Consider the following 22,411-nt stretch of genomic DNA (forward strand, 5'->3'; position numbering starts at 1 on the left):
ACTTCATAATTTTTTTGTGGAGAGCATATTGATATACCAACTTTGTCAATTTTTTTTTTATCTAGCTCAAATTCCTTCATAGTGAAAAAAATTGCAAAGTAGGGTACCGTAACATGGCGCCAACCAATTTCGAACCTGTATTTGCATATTCAGAAAGCAATATATCAGTTTTGAATGGAAGCATAAAGCTCAAATTTGGTATTTACAATATTTGACACCACAAAATAATGGATCAACTTTGAAAGAGATTACTGAGCTTATTTTTTCTTTCATGGCATCATAAATTTAGCAATTCAGTCATCAACGCAATTTTGTTACAAAGTTTTGAAGAGCTGTACTCCGAGAGTAAATTAAACTGAATATGCAAATACAGGTTCAAAATTGGTTCACACCATGTTACGGTACCCTACTTTGCTATTTTTTTTGTCACTATGAAGGCATTTGAGCTAGATAAAAAAAAATTTGACATGAAGTTGGCATCTCAATATGCTCTCAACAAAAAATAAATAAAAATAAATAAATAATTATGAAGGGGCTGAGCACTTGCCCACATGGTCAAATCATCATACAAGTTTGTGTGGAATCATCAGCAAGCTTATATGTACACGAGGTCTGTCCATAAAGTAACGGTCCTTTTTTTTTTTCAAAAACTATATGGATTTCATTCATATGTTTTTACGTCAGACATGCTTGAACCCTCGCGCGCATGCGTGAGTTTTTCCACGCCTGTCGGTGACATCATTCGCCTGTGAGCACGCCTTGGGAAGGAGTGGTCCCACCCCCTCGTCGGATTTTCATTGTCTGGAAATGGCGGAATGAAAAGGACTTTTTTTCCATCAGAATTTTTTCAGAAGCTGTTAGAGACTGGCACCTACAAACCATTCGAAAAATGTATCTGGCTTTCAGTGAAAATTTTACGGGCTTCACAGAGAATAAGGACTAACTACAGCTTAAGGAACCCTTTAAGGACGGTCGGTGCGCCGCGCTGCGAGCTGCGACGATGCGGCACAAACCACTGGATTTCTAAGCTGATGGCTCTGTGGATATGAGGACCGTCGTGTGCTCTTTCTCTGGTTATCACAAGACCTGGACATCAGCTGTTTTCCGGCAGATTTCACTTTTAACAAGAGATTTTGTCATGGAAAGCCGCGCGGAGGCTTCGCGCGTCACGACCGATTCGCTGATGAAGCGAGACAAAGGAACACCTCGGTTTCGGAGTGTTAGAGGACAAGTTGGGACATGCCTATCTCGGCTTTCAGTGCTTACCAGTCGAGTGAGTATGAGAGAACTTGTGGAGAGCTAGACATGTCCCAACATGTCCTCTAACACTCCGAAATGGAGGTGTTCCTTTGTCTCGCTTCATCAGCGAATCGGTCGTGACGCGCGAAGCCTCCGCACGGCTTTCCATGACAAAATCTCTTGTTAAAAGTGAAATCTGCCGGAAAACGGCTGATGTCCAGGTCTTGTGATAACCAGAGAAAGAGCACACGACGGTCTCGTATCCACAGAGCCATCCGTTCAGAAATGATCCAGTGGTTTGTGCCGCATCGTCGCAGCTTGCAGCGCGGCGCACCGACCGTCCTTAAAGGGTTCCTTAAAGCTGTAGTTCAAGTCCTTATTCTCTGTGAAGCCCGTAAATTTTCACTGAAAGCCAGATACATTTTTCGAATGGTTTCCAGGTGCCAGTCTCTAACAGCTTCTGAAAAATTCTGATGGAAAAAAGTCCTTTTCATTCCGCCATTTCCAGACAATGAAAATCCGACGAGGGGGCGGGACCACTCCTTCCCAAGGCGTGCTCACAGGCGAATGACGTCACGACAGGCGTGGAAAAACTCACGCATGTGCACGAGGGTTCAAGCATGTTTGACGTAAAACATATGAATGAAATCCATGTTTTTAAAAAAATAAAAAGGACCGTTAATTTATGGACAGACCACGTATATCCGACCGTTTTGTTTGTTTTTTTTTGCAAAAACCTGATCGATTTGAATCACGTGTGCTTGCATGAGCCAACCTTGAACCTTCGTGCACATGCGTGAGTTTTTTCACGCCTGTCAATTGCGTCAGTTGCTGGTAAGCAGCATTTGTGTGAGGTCGTGTGTTGTGCTCTCGGCGGATTTTCATTGCAAGGAAATGTCGAAATGACTGGAGCAGCGCTACTGCATCAACTTTGCCCACATAGTCAAATCGTAGGTGGTCGGCGGAACGAGGGCCCGTATATGACTGCTTGCAGTCTTAGTTATTATTATTATTATTATTGTTGTTGCCTATATGTTGGAATAAGGAGAAAACTCTTCAAATTATTGTTCATTACTTCCCACTTCAATCATACTCACAGGTAAAATGTTCATCCACAGCCTTTGATCTGGCGATTTGTGCAGTTCATAGCTGCACATGAAGGTATTTTTTTTTTTTTTTACAAAACTACAAAGAATAAAGTTGCGTGTACCCCATTAAAGATCAAAATAGAACAGAGTGTTCAGGAGCGGGACATCGGTGTGGTAATATGGCAGCCGGTTTGCTTCAAAAGCATTGGCCAATGAGCGATCCAGTAATATATAGAGATCAGTGACTATGTTGTGTTGGAAAGCTGTAGCCTTTGTGCTAATTTGATTAGCTCTTACACAGGCTGTGTGCATGCTCAAGTCATCTTCTGTTTGTTTTTCTGGGGACGTTACAGCAACACACATAGGGCTGACATACAGTAGTGTTCAGAATAATAGTAGTGCTATGTGACTAAAATGATTAATCCAGGTTTTGAGTATATTTCTTATTGTTACATGGGAAACAAAGTACCAGTAGATTCAGTAGATTCTCACGAATCCAACAAGACCAAGCATTTATGATATGCACACTCTTAAGGCTATGAAATTGGGCTATTAGTAAAAAAAAAAAAAGTAGAAAGGGGGTGTTCACAATAATAGTAGTGTGGCATTCAGTCAGTGAGTTTGTCAATTTTGTGGAACAAACAGGTGTGAATCAGGCGTCCCCTATTTAAGGATGAAGCCAGCACCTGTTGAACATGCTTTTCTCTTTGAAAGCCTGAGGAAAATGGGACGTTCAAGACATTTTTCAGAAGAACAGCGTAGTTTGATTAAAAAGTTGATTGGAGAGGGGAACTTATACGCAGGTGCAAAAAATTATAGGCTGTTCATCGACAATGATCTCCAATGACCCCAAGCACACTAGTAAACGAGCAAAATCTTGATTCCAAACCAACAAAATTAATGCCTCGCAGATGTGAAGAAATCATGAAAAACTGTGGTTATACAACTAAATACTAGTTTAGTGATTCACAGGATTGCTAAAAAAGCAGTTTGAAGATAATAGTTTTGAGTTTGTAGCGTCAACAGCAGATGCTACTATTATTGTGAACACCCCTTTTCTACTTTTTTTTTTTTTTTTTTTTTTTACTAATAGCCCAATTTCATAGCCTTAAGAGTGTGCATATCATGAATACTTGGTCTTGGATTTGTGAGAATTTGTGTATGTACTACAATGTTAAGCGAAGCTTCGAGGCACAGAATTTGCCTCGAACATTTTACTTGACTAATCATTTCAGTGCTACAAAATTTACATGTTTACTAACCCTCCCCTTATCGACTTATGTTTGTGAAAAAAATACATAGTAAAAAAAAAACAAAAAACAAAAAAAACTACATTCACTCAATTCTGAATGTAGACTGGCCAAAATTTAATAAATTAAACCCATCTGTATGGGCTACTAACAGTTTACATTATTTAGGCCTAAAACGTTTTCCAAAATGAGATCAAGTGTTTTTTCACAACAAAATTTCGTATTTGTTTTCACTCGGTTTTTTATGTATTGTCATGGCCATTGCATGATCAAGCCCATCTGTCCTGCCAGATTTTGCATAAATTATTTCATTTTTAGATTCCCAAGAACATTCGACCCTAAACTGGTGCATTTTCAGTCCAGATAACAAAAGTTTATTTTTTAACCCTAAATGTCACTAAAATCGAACTCAGTCCTCGAACCTTATCATCAGCGGGTGATTTCATGCTTTCATCAGCTCCAGACTTGATTACTATAATACACTTCATGCTGGTGTTAACCAGTCTTCTCTCACATGCCTCCAACATGTGCAAAATGCTGCTGCTCGTCTTTTAACGAACACTTCCAGACGTGACAATATTATGCCTGTACTTTACTCCCCACTGGCTTCCAGTTAGTTTGAAATTGATTTTAAGATTTTAATATTTATTTTTAAAGCCATTAATAGCCCTGCACCATCCTACTTGTTTGAAATTTTAACTCTCTGCACTTACAGTAGGACATTACGGGTATCTGGTCAGCTTCACTTAGATATTCTGCAGTGATCGTGCTTTTGTGGTAGCTGGCTCCAGACTGTGGAACAACTTACCTCCTGATTTATGCACTATTTCCGACCAAGCACTTTTTAAAATCAAAGCTCAAGTGTTATATACCTAGGTGCTGTGACATGGTTTGTTTTTATGTGCCTCTTTAACTCTTGTATGCTTATTTTTGTGAATTCTTGTTCTTTGATTTCACTGTAAAGTACTTTGGACACCATCTGGCTGCTGTAAAGGGCTATACAAATAAATGGTGATTGATTGATTTCACTGATTAATATCACATTCAGTTGAGAGGAGCAGTCCAATAGTGAAAACATTTGCTAAGGTGAAGAGATGGAACGGCGATCTCCACCACTGTGGCAGTAGTACATACGCATGTACCACTGCTCCACACTGTCTTTTCAATTTTCAGACTTTTTCTAATCATTCCTGCAGTATACAGTCAGGAAGTGTTAATCAGGTTACATAACAGCTGAAAACTGACATGTATATGTAAAATAACAGCCAAATATTTTGATTATTACCAGATTATGGATGGCAGTATGGATGGGACGACTAGTCGTAATAGTCGACTATGACTAGCTAACATCTGACTAGTAGACTATTTTTTATTAGTCGACTAGTCGAAAGCCATTCATTAAGTTAAATTAACCCTTAAAAGAATAGACCTGCTGGAGCTGCCACCACTCCCTTCACTCAGTGAAGAAAGTGTGTAAACCTTGGCAGGTGAATTAGTCAGCTCAAATGGGTCGTGTATGCCTAGTAAATGAATGCAGGTATTGTCTTCGTGCTCATGCCGTTTTTAATATTTGTGATTTTGTGCTTATATTTGTTAAAAGTCACATTTGAGTTTCACCATTAAGATTCAAATTTGGCTTCATTCACTCAATGCCAAATTTAGTGACCGACTACTCGATGACTAATGGTACTAGTCGACTAATGATTTTCATTACTTGTCCCAACCCTAGGTAACAGTGTGCTGCGAAGGGCCAAGAGAGTGCAGGTTATCCTTCCAACTATTCATCTCAGCAAACAATTCACTGATGAGATCCTGCACTTGTCTCAAGTCCTGAATCCTGAATCAATGTTGTCAACAGACAAATTCTTATTTTGATGCCTGTAAAAAAAAAAAAAAAAAAAGAAGCACAAACTGGCTTGAAAGAAAAAAAGGACACCCACATTTAGTATTTATACATTTGTAACACCTAAATATACACCTAACATTGCGTCAGTGAAATAAGGTCTAATGTCAACCTTTCTCCATTTAGAGAAGAATCTGGATTTTTAAACCATTTGGAGACATTTAGTTACTATGTACCAGCAAATAAACTACCGCAATAATGCATTCTGAATGGAGGTGAAAAAGAGTTTCATAATGTTATCAAAAGATGTAAACATATAATAGCTACTGCAAGAAGCCATTTTTATGAAGCCAGACAAAAGAACATCACAATGACATAAGGTTATAGCATTAATATATCATGAAATGACACTGCTTGATCTGGGTTTTGTGATTACTGCAGTATTAATATATCCTCAGTGTCTTTTTCCGTAATTCATGCTTTTTGAAGTGATCCAAAAGGCTGTTAATTGATTCTGTTCATGAGAGTTTTGATGACAATGAAACAGCAAATGTACTCCAATGGTACAGTGAGGAAAATAAGTATTTGAACACCTGCGATTTTGCAAGTTCTCCCACTTAGAAATCACGGAGGAGTCTGAAATTTTATCTTAGGTGCATGTCCACTGTGAGAGACAATCTCACAAAAAAAAAAAAAAAAAAAAAAAAAAAAAATCCGGAAATCACAATGTATGATTTTTTTTGTTTTTATAATTTATTTGTATCTTACTGCTGCAAATAAGTATTTGAACACCTGCGAAAATCAATGTTAATATTTGGTACAATAGCCTTTGTTTGCAATTACAGAGGTCAAATGTTTCCTGTAGTTTTTCACCAGGTTTGCACACACTGGAGCAGGGATTTTGGTCCAGAGCGTCTACAAACTTTCGGGTTTGGAGTTTCAGCTCCCTCCAAAGATTTTCTGTTGAGTTCAGGTATGGAGACTAGCCAGGCCACTCCAGGACCTGAAATGCTTCTTACGGAGCCCCTCCTTAGTTGCCCTGGCTGTGTGTTTGGGGTCATTGTCATGCTGGAAGACCCAGCCCATGACCCATCTTCAATCCTCTTACTGAGGGAAGGAGGTGTTTGCCAAAATCTCGCAATACATGACCCCATCCATCCTCCCTTCAATACGGCGCAGTCGTCCTGTCCCCTTTGCAGAAGAGCACCCCAGAGTATGATGTTTCCATCCCCATGCTTCACGGTTTGGGATGGTTTCTTGGTGTTGTTCTCATCCTCTATACATGGTAAGTGGAGCTGATTCCAAAAAGCTCTATTCTGGTCTCATCTGACCACATGACCTTCTCCCATGCCTCCTCTGGATCATCCAGATGGTCACTGGGTGGACTTCAAATGAGCCTGGACATGCGCTGGCTTGAGCAGAGGGACCTTGCTACCCTGCAGGATTTTAAACCATGACAGCATCATGTGTACTAATGTAATCTTTGTGACTGTGGTCCCAGCTCTCTTCAGGTCATTGACCAGGTCCTCCTGTGTAGTTCTGGAGCTTTCTCAGAATCATTCTTACCCCACAACGTGAGATCTTGCATGGAATCCCAGACCGATGGGAGACTGACAGTCATCTTGTGTTTCTTCCACTTTCTAATAAATAACACTAGTAACACCATTTTTGTTCCTGGCTCGCAGTGTTATATTCAACTGCTTTATGTCTAAAGTCTATGGAAAATGACTACATTCAGCACAAACTTTGACTTTATTTTTTAACATTCTAGAAAGTTCTGAAAGTTTATTGAAATTTCTAGATAATTCTGGAAACGTCTAGAAAATTTGGACAGTTCTAGCAGTTAAAGAATATTCTAGAAGACTACTCAGTAGTAGTGAAGGCGAAATCAAGAATATTCTTGAAAACAGACAAATTTCAAAATATCATTGTCCTGATCACAGAAGCAAAGTTTCTGTGGAATAACAGCTATTTTCTATTTATTTAAGGCATAACAGGTTAGGAAAATACACTGTGTACCCAGGAACAAAAAAAAATAAAAATGTTACATAGTGTAATCATAACAGTTGTTGTCTTCTACCAAGCTGCTTGCCTGTTGTCCTGTAGTCCATGCCAGCCTTGTGCAGGTCTACAGTTTTGTCGCTGGTGTCCTTAGACAGCTCTTTGGTCTTGGCTATGGTGGACAGGTTGTGCGTGATTGATTATGTGAACAGGTGTCTTTGATACAGGTAACAAGTTCAAACAGGTGCAATTAATACAGGTAAAGAGTGCAGAATAAGAGGGCTTCTTAAAGAAAAATTAACAGGTGTGTGTGAGCCAGAATTCTTGCTGGTTGATAGGTGTTCAAATACTTATTTGCAGCAGTAACATACAAATAAATTATAAAAAAAAAAAATCATACATGGTGATTTCCAGATATTTTATTTTATTTTTTTTTTTTTTTTAGATTATGTCTCTCACAGTGGACATGCACCTAATTTCAGACCCCTCCATGATTTCTAAGTCGGAGAACTTGCAAAATCGCAAGGGTGTTCAAATACTTATTTCCTCACTGTATATAAAAAAGCTACTTTTACACATTACACTGCACAACAATAAAGTAACTATGCAACATTTTTACCTTAATGTTACAGTTTGCGAGTAACTGTAATCACTAGATGACTTGTTTTGGGGAGAATGGAAGCTCTCTTCCCCCACCGGGTGTCTCATAGCGGAAAACCAACCTTGCACCTTTAGGGACGCCAACCCGGTTTCCTTTGAACAAGAGTCTCGGGAAACACAAACTGCTTACAGCACTCAAACAACACATACATGCTTCCCATTGAGGTATCAGCAAGCTAGCACTATTAGAACAAGCCAATGAAGTCTATTTCTTACATACACTCAACAAAAATATAAACGCAACACTTTTGGTTTTGCTCCCATTTTGTATGAGATGAACTCAAAGATCTAAAACTTTTTCCACATACACAATATCACCATTTCCCTCAAATATTGTTCACAAACCAGTCTAAATCTGTGATAGTGAGCACTTCTCCTTTGCTGAGATAATCCATCCCACCTCACAGGTGTGCCATATCAAGATGCTGATTAGACACCATGATTAGTGCACAGGTATGCCTTAGACTGCCCACAATAAAAGGCCACTCTGAAGGTGCAGTTTTATCACACAGCACAATGCCACAGATGTCGCAAGATTTGAGGGAGCGTGCATTGGCATGCTGACAGCAGGAATGTCACCAGAGCTGTTGCTCGTGTATGAATGTTCATTTCTCTACCATAAGCCATCTCCAAAGGCGTTTCAGAGATTTGGCAGTACATCCAACCAGCCTCACAACCGCAGACCACGTATAACCACACCAAGCCCAGGACCTCCACATCCAGCATGTTCACCTCCAAGATCGTCTGAGATCAGCCACTCGGACAGCTGCTGAAACAATCGGTTTGCATAACCAAAGAATTTCTGCACAAACTGTCAGAAACCATCTCAGGGAAGCTCATCCACATGCTCGTCGTCCTCATCGGGGTCTCAACCTGACTCCAGTTCGTCGTCGTAACCGACTTGAGTGGGCAAATGCTCACATTCACTGGCGTTTGGCACGTTGGAGAGGTGTTCTCTTCACGGATGAATCCCGGTTCACACTGTTCAGGGCAGATGGCAGACAGCATGTGTGGCGTCGTGTGGGTGAGCGGTTTTCTGATGTCAATGTTGTGGATCGAGTGACCCATGGTGGCAGTGGGGTTATGGTATGGGCAGGCGTCTGTTATGGACGAAGAACACAGGTGCATTTTATTGATGGCATTTGAATGCACAGAGATACCGTGACGAGATCCTGAGGCCCATTGTTGTGCCATACATCCAAGAACATCACCTCATGTTGCAGCAGGATAATGCACGGCCCCATGTTGCAAGGATCTGTACACAATTCTTGGAAGCTGAAAATGTCCCAGTTCTTGCATGGCCAGCATACTCACCAGACATGTCACCCATTGAGCATATTTGGGATGCTCTGGACCGGCGTATATGACAGCGTGTACCAGTTCCTGCCAATATCAGCAACTTCACACAGCCATTGAAGAGGAGTGGACCAACATTCCACAGGCCACAATTGACAACCTGATCAACTCTATGCGAAGGAGATGTGTTGCACTGCATGAGGCAAATGGTGGTCACACCAGATACTGACTGGTATCCCCCCCAATAAAACAAAACTGCACCTTTCAGAGTGGCCTTTTATTGTGGACAGTCTAAGGCACACCTGTGCACTAATCATGGTGTCTAATCAGCATCTTGGTATGGCACACCTGTGAGGTGGGATGGATTATCTCAGCAAAGGAGAAGTGCTCACTATCACAGATTTAGACTGGTTTGTGAACAATATTTGAGGGAAATGGTGATATTGTGTATGTGGAAAAAGTTTTAGATCTTTGAGTTCATCTCATACAAAATGGGAGCAAAACCAAAAGTGTTGTGTTTATATTTGAGTGTATTTATTGTTACAACAGAGCTGGTGAAAAAGCAAAACACACATAAAAACCAAACACACACACACAAAAAAAAAACTGTCAGAGGAAGAGAAGAAAAGGTGTGAGACGGAGAGCGGTCACAAACAGGTCACCTCGGTCGGGCTTTTTTGGAATTGCGAGAGCTGAAAGATACAGAAGTGTGCAAAATGGATACAGATGAGGTGTTGTTGCTGCTGCAGTCGTACTGCAATAAACTCTCTGTTCTCTATTTATTTCTGTGTATTGTCGCTCCACTTCACAGATTGCATTCACCGGCTCTGTTGATAACAAATACACATGGACAGTGTGGATGAGGGGGTGGGGGCAAGGGCTGGCAGTGAATTTTTTACGACAGTTTTTCTCTTGAGCTATAGGGGGAGCTTTGTAGAGAAGAATGTGACCAAAATAAAATAAAAAAATATAAATAACCCCAACAAAAGAGCAAACAACTGACAAAAGTTGCACACACTCATCACTCATCTTCAACCACTTTCCGGGTTTGGGTCACAGGGGAAACAGCTCCAGCAGGGGACCCCTGACTTCCCTTTCCTGTGCCACATTGACCACCACTGACTGGGGGATCCCAAGGTGTTCCCAGGTCAGTGTGGAGATATAATCTCTCCACCTAGTCCTGGGTCTTCCCTGGGGGAGGATATATATATATATGACACGCATTTCAGATGGATGGATTTCCTGGCATTAAATATTTTAAATGGTAAAATAAAAATATGAAATAATCTGAGAAGTCTGATGATCCGCCAGACCAGGATTAGCAGCACAAGGAGGAAGTAGATGAAGCAGCTCACAGAAGTAGAGCCCAGCATTGCAACTGTTGAGACAGAGGTAGCACAGGTTCAAGAGTCACCCCACAGCATCCAAGAAAATTTCAGCATGTGCAATCAATGGGTGGAACTCAGGACTCATGATCTAATGATTGTGGATTGAAGCCCATCATGGCCCTGCGTTTTACATTCCTGAGATAAGGCACTTCACTGTAGTAACTCCGCTCCATCCAGATGTACAAAAATGTACCAGCATTATTCAATTCTGGAAGGAGATACTCGCTTTAGAGGAGGCGAAGAGATCGCCTCACAGCAACATGGATGAGCCTATTCAAATTGCTTTGAAAGAAAGATGGGAACTACTGCCCATGTAAAGATTCTAAGGTAAGGCTGTGGCAAACAGATGGCTACTCTTGGAAGATGACATTGTCCCGGCTGTCTGCTTATGGGCCTTTCACACCACGTGTGTAGACACAGCGCGCATTGCTCTAAAACCCATTATTTTCAATGAGAATCATTGTGCAAAGATGCTTCAATGACCAGCAGTTCATGGAGGGAAATTGCATGTAACTTTCGTTTAGAGGTCGATGATTATATAAAGAAGTGGAGGTCGTTGAGGGACATATTGGTCCAGAAAAAGGATAAAAAAAAAAAAAAACCCACACAACAATCAAAGACAGTCCCTGCCTTGTCCTTCATGTTCCACCCCTACTATTCCGGTGGTAAATTGCATTGAGACACCAATCAACATGACAGAGAACTCTGAAAGGGTCAGGCCCACGTCTACACATCTCGGGAGGAATCCTCAACTCGTACCATTGCTTCAGCTTCTTGGCTTTATCTGCAATAATCCTTATGTGTGTGGTTGTCAATGACAACAAGAAGTTCCGGGCCCGGCTCGATAAACATCGGCTATCTTCAGCTAAAGCATACTCATCAGCTAACAGACGTGCCAGTTCTTGCACCAGCTGTATTGCTGTCAATGCAGTTCGCCTAAATAAATAAATAATTGACGTGGGCTGATTTTGGCATGCAGACAGGAATGATAAACTAATGTTTTCTGGGTTTTTTTTTTTTTTAAATGGGGCCTAACAGGTTAGATCGTGTTACCGAAGACAGGCTTTTTTATTACCCTAATAGGTGTAAATTGTGATCCTTTTTCCCCACCAGCAGTAAATTAAACTGTGATGATTACGATCATGAAAATAATAGTTAGTTGCAGCCTAACTAACAAGGTAGCACTGCTCCCATATATGTGTGGGGCAACATTCCTGGAACACTTTAACACCCATCCTCATGCATGTTTTGGAGCAGATGGGCTTCTTCAGTCAAACTCTGTGGAATTTGTTGTCATTTCAACCAACTCACTCCATTACACTAAACACTTATGAAAACACAGAGCCACCGCTGCCAAGCACCGCTGCTGACAAACAGTAAACACCCTCATACACAATGTGCGGCTTTGAAAGCTAAATGAGCTGAATCGTTTGCTTGTCTTCTGCTCCTCAGTCACTGCGCAATCATGTTGAGTAGCAAATGGAAAACTGGATCAATTATTCCTTCTGCTTTCCAGCAAGAAACAAAAGATAACAGATAGGGAAAGAATTTCTATGGCTTGGTTAACTTGTTTGTTATGAAAACTCATACCTTGCTATCAGTCTTTCTACTAAACATACTCTCCAACACCTCAATGTGTTCTCCCCACATTTGGCACCAGCTGTCACAGACCAGTTGGAATCTGCTAATGCTTGGCAGGGTCATTAATCAGAACAAAGCTGACACAGGTGGTGACCAGTTCATAAAACGACAAGTGTGACTTTCAATGTCAACATACATGTCTTAGACAGAGGTTTCCAATGCACTTGTTCCTGTAATGTATAACTGTGCCCTACAAGTATTATAGTTTCACACATATTTTTCTTCCTTTTTTAAAGCTCTGATCTGCATATTATGCTCCATGGAAACATTATCTTTGATGTGCATGATGAACAATTTGTCTGGTTGCACTTAAGAGCCAATATTTTTAATGTTCAGGCAGGTTTACATTAGGGTGTGATTCAAGCCGACTTGGATTTCAACAAAACTTGGCTCAGAGATAGAACCTACCAAGAAACGAACTTGCCAGAGGTCATCAAAGTTCAAGGCAAAAATATGCAAAACTGATATTTCATGAAATTCCCATCTTTCAAGTGGTGTAACATTCAGCATCATCAAGTCCCCAAGCTAGTTTAACTATCAAATGATATAGGGAGGCAAACTCTTTCATCTTATATACATATTTGGTTGGGGGATCGATGGTGCTGAATACGTATAGAGGGCGCTCATAGTTTGGTCATTTTGCAAAATTGGCTGTATTTAAAGGCCCATAACCCTCTGTGTGATCAAGACCCCAACCAGATTTTAATGTTATCAACAAATATAAACCCTACGCGATCAAATGCAACTGAAAAATCATTGGGGTCTTGATGATGCTGGCCACTAGGGGGCGCCAAAGTACTCACCTTTCCCAATTTTGAGGACGTTTCTGCCACCTGGTGGCCCACGCCATCAGCCTTTTTTAATGAAATTTGCAGGAGTGGATAAACCAACATCTGTACTTTATATAACAGTTGGCAGAAATTTGCGGACTCCTCTTATATTGATTTGATATAAAGGTTATGGGTCTTTAAATACAGCCAATTTCGCAAAGTGACCAGACTTTGAGCGCCCCCTATATTTAGCAACATCGATCCCCCAACCTAATACCAGGGTTAAAGCGTTGGGCTCAAGACCAGAGAATCCTCAGTTCAAATCCCAGCCTGACCGGAAAATCATTAAGAGCGCTTGGGCAAGGTCCCCTAGTTGCTCCCGGTGTGTAGTGAGTGCCTCGTATGGCAGCACCATCACATCGGGGTGAATGTGAGGCATTACTGTAAAGTGCTTTGAGCATCTGATGCAGATGGAAAAGTGCTATATAAATTAGGGCTGAAAGGATTAGTCAAGTAACTTGAATAATTCGATTACAAAAAGTGTTCAAGCCCTCAAAGCATCGTTTAACATTGTAGTACATATGCCAGGCCTGTGTGTGGCGCTGCAACATCCCCAGAAAAAAACAAAAAAAAACAGAAGACTAGAGCATAACAGCTAATCAAATTAGCAACGACAGCTACCGCTTTCCAACATGCGGGACACTGTAGTACGGAAGCCGCTGCCTGACAAATAGTACACACAGTGAGTAAGCAAGAAAATGTTTTAAAAAATGCTTTTTAAAAATCGATTCTTGGGCATTTTGGATCGATTCAGAATCGTAATAAATAAGAATCGCGATTCGGACGAGAATCAATTTTTTCTGACACCCCTAATATTTATGAAATATTGTGATAAAAGAAAATATTTGATACCATTTACATTTATTAGGAATGTCATAATATTTAGAAAAAACTGTTACTTAGGCATTAATATCAGGCCTTAGTGTCTGTGATGACTTCACAATGCTGTCACAGCCCTGAGCTTTGCTGTATCATCTTTACTCTGCATTACTGTGTACCAGGATCACAACAGCACTAAGACTTTCTCAGGCTAAGCTGTGGATGGGAGCAGCACTCTGGGGCCCCAGTCCAGAGTTAATTAAGAGCTCAGGGAGGAACACCCCCCCCACACACACACACACACACAGCAGCCAGCCTCAGCTTAGACTCCCAGAGACAAGCTTGGAAACACACAGTATAAGTGTAAACATATATACAACAACCCAAGGCAAGCACTGCAGAAACACATCCACAATTAGAGCATCTTTTCTCACAGAGAACAACCAATGTCCTGCTTGCAGTGAGTAAGGGAGGAAGGCAGTTAAATCACAGACTCCCTTCCTGTTTGGCAAGAAAAACCAGGCTGTTATATAAGGGCTCATAAATGTGTAAGTGACCTCCCAGCCATAATTCACCTCTACGGAGGTATGTCCAGCCCAAGGGTAGGATCAACTTCAATGGGAAAAAATGAACAGAGCAAAAAAGAAAAAGAGACCAGACAGACACAAACAAGAGAACATGAGCTTTTGTAATTTTTCATTCTCTCAATTAGCTCCAAGACAGGCACATTCACCGCTTCCTGTCTCTGTGGGATCGGAGTTTAAGGTTCTGTTACTAGCCTATAAAATTGTTCACGGACTGGCACCTACATACCTAGCTGTTCTAATTAAACAATACGTACCGGCCCGGGCTTTGCGTTCGCAGGATGCAGGATTACTTTGTGTCCCTAGGGTGAATAAAAAGTCTGCAGGTCACAGAGCTTTCGCTTACTGCGCCCGCTGTTCTGTGGAATGATCTCCCTGCACAAATAATGCAGTCAGATTCTGTGGAGACTTTCAAGTCCAGACTTAATACGCACTTATTTTCCCTTTTGTATGGCTAACATATTGGCATATTATGTTACTTTGCTTTTTACTTTTTTACTGTGCTTCAAAAAAAAAAAAAAAAAAAAAAAAATCTTTTAATTCATTTTATTTTGTTTTCTGAAATGTTTTGTGTGAAGCGCCTTGAGGCGACTCTGTTGTGATTTGGCACTATATAAAATTAATAAACTGAATTCACCAGGCACAACCAGCCCACCACTGTAAAGCCTCTTTCACACCGGGGCTACATAGAGATGCATCATGTGGCGTAATGATGGTGCTGAGTTTATGCAGCCTAACGCGGCAATATACTGAGGGGCGCAAAGGGCGATGTGAAACAGATGCAAAAAATTAAACGTTCAGTTTTTTCGCAGATTTTCGACATCGAGCACTGGACACAGAAAGAAAGGAAATAGTTTTCACGCAAGTTGAGGCAACATCACGGTACTTAACGTGACTGCATGCCACACCCTCGCAATATCACACTATGATGCCATTTTATGATTCCAGCTATGCTCCATTGTTGCCAAGCTATAAATCACACAGAATTGTTGTCAAACTTTTTATACCGTCAGATTTTGTCTGTTGTTGCAGATTTGTATCCCACTGGACTCTACTGTTGGCAAACTTTTATCCCACCGGAGGCTGCCGAAGTTTTATACTGCCAGAGGCTGTAAGTTTTATCCTGCCGGACTCTGCCGAACTTTTCTCCCGCCAGACTCCGTTGTTGCTCCTGATCAGCTAAAAAAAATGTCACAAAGGACACCTTCATCTCCTGCTTCCAATGATGTGGAATCATCTGCACCACCATCAGAGCATAACGTAGTTGGCTGCGGTCCCAAAACACAGAAAAGATAGAGGCAGGCCAAGCTTCCACCATTTAAAGCTGTATCAGACAAACTGAGGGGGGACATTATGGAATGGGTTCAGCTGCATCCCATGCTCTATAAAGCCTGTGAAGATTATAACAACAAGGAGGCCAAGAAGCAGCTTTAGCAGCCAAAGGCCAGGGAGTTGGAGATAACTGGCACAGGTGACGAACCAGGCAGCATTTACAGACATGGGTGAAAACGCAACGTGGTAAAGTTGGCAGGCTCATGAAACTGGCCAAAGGAGTCTCAGGAAGTGTAAGTAACAGGCTGACTGCAGAGAACACGCGCTACCTGAAACACTTTGGCTGGCTCCATCAATACCGAAATGTGAAGAACGTTGGAACCCCCAGTATCACTGGATTGGTAAGTACATGATATTTTTCTGCTCTGAGTACTGTTTTATCTGTTTGCACTACAGCATTAGAGTGCAGTAATCAGTGATGCCGGTAACACGTTACTTAGTAACGCGTTACTCTAATCTGACCACTTTTTTTAGTAACGAGTAATCTAACGCGTTAATCTTTCCAAATCAGTTAGATTAAAGTTACTTCTCCATGTCACTGTGCGTTACTATTATTTTTCATTGTGGGTCGATAGCAGCATTAAACTTGGTCCGTGGGCAGGAGGTCGGGGTTCGACTGAACTGCCCACTTTAAGCGAGCTGTGAGCTTTTCATCCACGTTTTTTTGCAGCTGCTCGACTCGTCCTCACCTCTTAAAGCGCGGTGATCAGCACACCTGCACTGAGCTTTACAAAGACATTTTTATACTTTTTTCCCTCCTTTATTTAGAATTCTGAGCTGAGCTGCTCTGTATCGTCTCGTTAAAAACAGCTGATCCTCCGCGACGCGTCAACAACTAACACTGTTTTCCACTCAAATGCACCTAAACTCTCTGAGGACCACATGATGTGAAAACGCAATAAAACTTTCTTACCTGTAAATCTGGTCCTGTTTTCTGCATAAATAAATGTTATCCATTCTTTGTGCTCAAACGCCAAAGCAGGGGCGAATCCAGATGGAATGGGGGCGTGGGGCAAGGATGTGCCCCCCTCCCCCACAACACCCCTAGATTAAAGGTCCAGTTTTGAAGCCGTTTTGTACTACAACTACTAATACTGCTTAAAATAATAATAATTTCGACAAGTAAAATGTTTAGAGAATTTAAATGTTAGAAAAATGTTAGAATTTAATAGTTACATTTATAAACAATGTAGGTTTGAAATTGCAAGTTTTACTGTTACAGTGCTGTCAACAGTTAAATATGAGGTCAAGAAAGAGGTCTTTATTTTACTTTTTATAAAACAAGTATTTGTTTTCATTGAAGTCAAGAAAGGGTGACTATAAAGTGAGTTTTGGCAAAACAGGTATCATTGTCATGTTGACATGGGTTGTTGTCGGCAGCTGGGGAAAGTAACTAAAAAAGTAACTAGTAATCTAACTTAGTTACTTTTACAATTGAGTAATCAGTTTTGTAACTAAGTTACTTTTTCAAGGAGTAATCAGTAATCAGTAATTGGATTACTTTTTCAAAGTAACTGTGGCAACACTGGCAGTAATATTACTTTGTACACCAATTTCATTGCCCTGGTCTCACTTATTATTCCATTGTCTCCACCTCTTGCCAAGGTTCATATGAACAAGTTCCTCAAAGAGTTAATTATTAAAAGCTTTTATTATTATTAACTTTAAAAAAGCACTTCACTTCTTCCATTTGTCCACCAGGCAAGGACCAGTAGTAAATTTCCTCACAAAAGTGTGTGTGTGTGCGCGCTCATTCTTAACCTCTATTGTGCATGTACACACACACACATTTATACAAAGTACTGTACATACATAAATATGTAAGTGTATATGAAATCTATATACACAATTGTCAGCGAGAAGGATGTTGTTTTTCGAACATTATGTCTTGTACTTATTATGTCTTGTTCCATTGTAGCTGAATGGCTTGCTTCTTTCTGTGTCGCAGCCACGAGCATCAGGCACATCAGCAGGGAGTGATGAGTTTGGAGAAGATGACGAAGAGGCTGAGGGTGACAAGAACATCGATGAAAAGATGGCAGAAATCAATGTGGACGACTTTGGACCTACGCCTCCCAGCACTATTGTTTCCAACAAGCCAGGTGGAAGCAAGGGAAGGACATGCAGCCTCCTCCACAGCCCTTCAGGCTCCTCCAGCACAACATTTCCACCCACCTCCACAGTTCTCCCAGCCTCCTCCACAAACCATCCGGTATCCACAATATCATCAGTTATCGATGGACTCTGAGCCATGGAAGGTCCACCAATACACTTCCTCTCTGGCTCAGAGGTCCACCACACAGCATTCGCAGGCCCATGGCGATACTATTGTTTGGACTCCCCCTCCACAGCCTACTTCATCAGCTGGACCAGCCAGGAGACATGACTCAACCCTCATGACACCCACTGACCCAGGCCATACAAGCCATTTGATTCGGCAGGCCTACGACCCAGCCTCTCCCTTTTATTCATTTCTGGCCCCTGATCCCCTCCTAAATGCTTATGCATCAGACCTCAATGTATCTGAACTGTTTTCTGGACTTGCTGGAGCTTCAACCCCAAGGCCCAAAAGTCCTACTGTTGAGCAACAGGGTGAAAGCAGTAACCCACAACACAGAAAGCGACGCCGATGCTGAATGAGTGCTTTTTATGCAGTTCTGACAATTATTTGTATTAATAGTATAGTACTTGTAGTCTTGTAGTTAATTTTTCTTTACAATAAAGTTGTGTTTTGTCTGCTTTGAGACTTGAAGTTCAGTGTGTTTTGTCTGGGTGTCACCTACAGAGAGGAAAATAAGTATTTGAACACCCTGCGGTTTTGCAAGTTCTCCCACTTAGAAATCATGGAGGGGTCTGAAATTTTCATCTTAGGTGCATGTCCACTGTGAGAGACATAATCTAAAAAAAAAAAAAAAAAAAAATCCGGAAATCACAATGTATGATTTTTTTTAATAATTTATTTGTATGTTACTGCTGCAAATAAGTATTTGAACACCTACAACCAGCAAGAATTCTGGCTCACACAGACCTGTTAATTATTCTTTAAGTAGCCCTCTTATTCTGCACTCTTTACCTGTATTAATTGCACCTGTTTGAACTTGTTACCTGTGTAAAAGACACCTGTTCACACATTCAATGAATCACACGCCAACCTGTCCACCATAGCCAAGACCAAAGAGCTGTCTAAGGACACCAGGGACAAAACTGTAGACCTGCACAAGGCTGGGATGGACTACAGGACAACAGGCAAGCAGCTTGGTAGAAGACAACAACTGTTATGATTATTTATTAGAAAGCGGAAGAAACACAAGATGACTGTCATTCTCCTTCAGTCTGGGATTCCATGCAAGATCTCACTTTGTGGGGTAAGGATGATTCTGAGAAAGCTCAGAACTATACAGGAGGACCTGGTCAATGACCTGAAGAGAGCTGGGACCACAGTCACAAAGATTACATTAGTAACACATGATACTGTCATGGTTTAAAATCCTGCAGGGCAGCAAGGTTCCCCTGCTCAAGCCAGCACATGTCCAGGCCCATTTGAAGTTCACCAGTGACCATCTGGATGATCCAGGGGAGGCATGGGAGAAGGTCATGTGGTCAGATGAGACCAGAATAGAGCTTTTTGGAATCAACTCCACTTACCATGTTGGAGGGAGCTGAAACTCCAAACCTGAAAGATCTAGAGAAGATCTGTATGGAGGAGTGGACCAAATTCCCTGCTGCAGTGTGTGAAAACATGGTGAAAAACTACAGGAAACGTTTGACCTCTGTAATTACAAACAAAGGCTACTGTACCAAATATTAACATTGATTTTCACAGGTGTTCAAATACTTATTTGCAGCAGTAACATACAAATAAATTATAAAAAAAAAAAAAATCATACATTGCGATTTCCGGATTTTTATTTTTTTTTTAGATTAAGTCTCTCACAGTGGACATGCACCTATGATGAAAATTTCAGACCCCTCCACAATTTCTAAGCGGGAGAACTTGCAAAACCGCAGGGTGTTCAAATACTTATTTTCCTCACTGTATTTGTGAAGGTCATCATTTCCTTTGTATTTTGCAGTCTGATTTTGCGGGAATTTAAACATCACAGGTTAAAGAAGGTTGTTATTTCATTTGAATTTCACAGACTGTCAATCTGCAGCAGTTTAAAAGGTCAAAGATTACAGAAGGTTGTTATTCAATTTTTTTATTTCATAGATTTTTATTTTACTTTAATGGTCACAGATTACAGAAGTCTGTCAATTTGCATGAACGTCACTGCATTTTCATTGGCAGGAGAATGAAGGTCACAGTTTGCTGAAGGTTATCAATGTTAGAATTTGTTTCATTTTGCAGGAATTTAAAAGTCACAGATTACAGAAAGCTGTCAATCTGTATTTTAGTGTCAATTAGCATTTTAAGTGGCAGGAGATTGAAGGTCACAGTCAGTGCAATTAATAATATTCCGTAGGTCATCCTGCCAGCGCACACTGCCTACAAGGGAACTGAAATACTGCACAAGGTAGTTCCTTTGCTCCTTGGCTGCTGTTACTGTGATTTGTAATTGTAAGAATAAACTGCCACTCTTTCTAGGCTTCATGATGGCAACATGTTTTCCATCAACGGCACCCACAAAGTGAGGGAAATTCCAGCGGTTGTAGAAATGATGTGCCACTTGTTTCCATCCCTCTGGAGTATCAGAACACATGAGAACTTCATCATATAACTCATGGATTATGGCTTGGCACACTTGTGGTACAAACTGCTGGTACTGTGGGCAACTCAAAATCCATATTGAAGTGACCTGTAGCCGTTTCCAGTAGCCAGGAACCTCAGAGTGATAGCAAGCTTCAACCCAGGTTCAAGGGTTTTCCTGTGGATGGTATCTTGTTCATGGCTCCATCCACATGAAGATGGTAAATGCTGAAACGTCCTTGGCATGCAGTTCTTTCATCAGATTTTTCATATTGTCCATGCAGGAGCCTGCACTGGATCCAAGGTTTCACCCACACACTTCTTCTTCCACTTCTTCTCTCAAGTGATCAGATTCTGCCACAGCATTAACTCGTGTTCCCAGGTCATCCAGATGCTGCAGAATTGCAGCTTTTACACAAGGACTAAAAAAAACAACATGATCTCTTTCTGCAAACAGCCCACTAATTCCAAGAGCAGTGATGTGTTCTGACAGCAGACAGGACCGGATGAGAGGCAGAAAATGAGGTTAATTTATAGCAGCAAGGGCTACATACGCGCAGTAAGCAAGGTGAAGCAACAGTAAGCAAAACTCTGAGCGCAACGACACCCCATTGGATGCCAACCAACACTGCAATAACGCCAAAACAGCGTGGTTTTGCTGCATAAACTCTGAGTTGTCATGGCACCACATGACGCAACTCTATGTTGGACTAGTGTGATAGGGGCTTAAAGGGGAACAGAAACGCTTTTTGAGAATTTGTTTGTGCATTCCTTGATAAAATATATTAAGTGTTGTTAATACACTTATAGAATGTTTGACCGTAGTGTAAATATTATTTGAATCAAATTTGCCGCTAAATTGACATGTAAATCACCAATGGCTGAAGTCAGTGGAGGGCACTTCCAGTTGACGTCACTGGTTGGGGTCTCCTCTGCTGGGGATGAGTGCAGTTTACTGAGCTCGCTCATTGAAGTTCTATTAGTCTCGTCGAGAAACAGGTGGTCTTGGTCTTACCCATCGTATACAACGGCGTTGGCCCCAGAGGGTTAAGCCATCACTTCCCTCAGTCACCAAAGGCACCAAGGGAAATGTGGTTGTGGGATATGCTTAAAAACAGAACAGCACTCAATCATCTGGATTCTAGTGTTCAGGCTCAAAATTCACCATCATTTGATGTTACCTAGATCAGGACCTTTCGTGCTAATTTGAGTCAAATTAGATGGCATCTGTTCTCAACCAGTTTCAACCATTTCACCAGTTTCAATGAAATGTCAGTTCACTCATAATCTGAAGCAATTTTGAAAATTAGTTAAAGTACCCAAAAGTGTTATCACACCACCCCTTTTCTCAGGGACTGTTTGGATGTTGTCCTGTACAGACGTTGGCGAGACAGGTATCCCAGTATTTTGCACAAACACCAGAAAAAAGTACACCAGCTTCTTGAACTGTTTTAACTGTCACTGTGCTACAATCTTGGACAAAGTTGCTCCTCTCAAGACAATCTGTGCTACCCATGAACACACCTGCCCTTGGATAAGTGACAGCATCCGGAGTTTAAGAAGGACATGCCATAAAACTGAACGGCTGTGGAAATCCACTCAGCTCCAGGTCCATAGGTTGCATCTTAAAGACCTTATGTTGTCTTTAAATGAGTCTATAAAAGAGGCCAGATTTAAACACTTTCAACAATTAATAATAACAAATAAGGGAAACCCGACAGTGTTATGTGACACTATAAATTCTTTAGTGTCT

General features: G+C 41.2%; 1 long non-coding RNA gene across 1 annotated transcript; it reads right to left on the reverse strand.

Annotated features, from left to right (window-relative positions):
* Positions 1-4,248: 4,248 nt before the first annotated feature.
* Positions 4,249-20,755, reverse strand: LOC117509909. The gene is made up of 3 exons (XR_004560593.1): positions 20,746-20,755; positions 15,717-15,722; positions 4,249-4,332 (listed from the first exon to the last, which is right to left on the reverse strand). It is a non-coding gene; the product is annotated as an uncharacterized LOC117509909 (long non-coding RNA).
* Between the last annotated feature and the right edge of the window lie 1,656 nt (positions 20,756-22,411).

Source organism: Thalassophryne amazonica, chromosome 1 (assembly GCF_902500255.1).
Source record: "Thalassophryne amazonica chromosome 1, fThaAma1.1, whole genome shotgun sequence".
Classification (NCBI taxonomy): Eukaryota; Metazoa; Chordata; class Actinopteri; order Batrachoidiformes; family Batrachoididae; genus Thalassophryne; species Thalassophryne amazonica.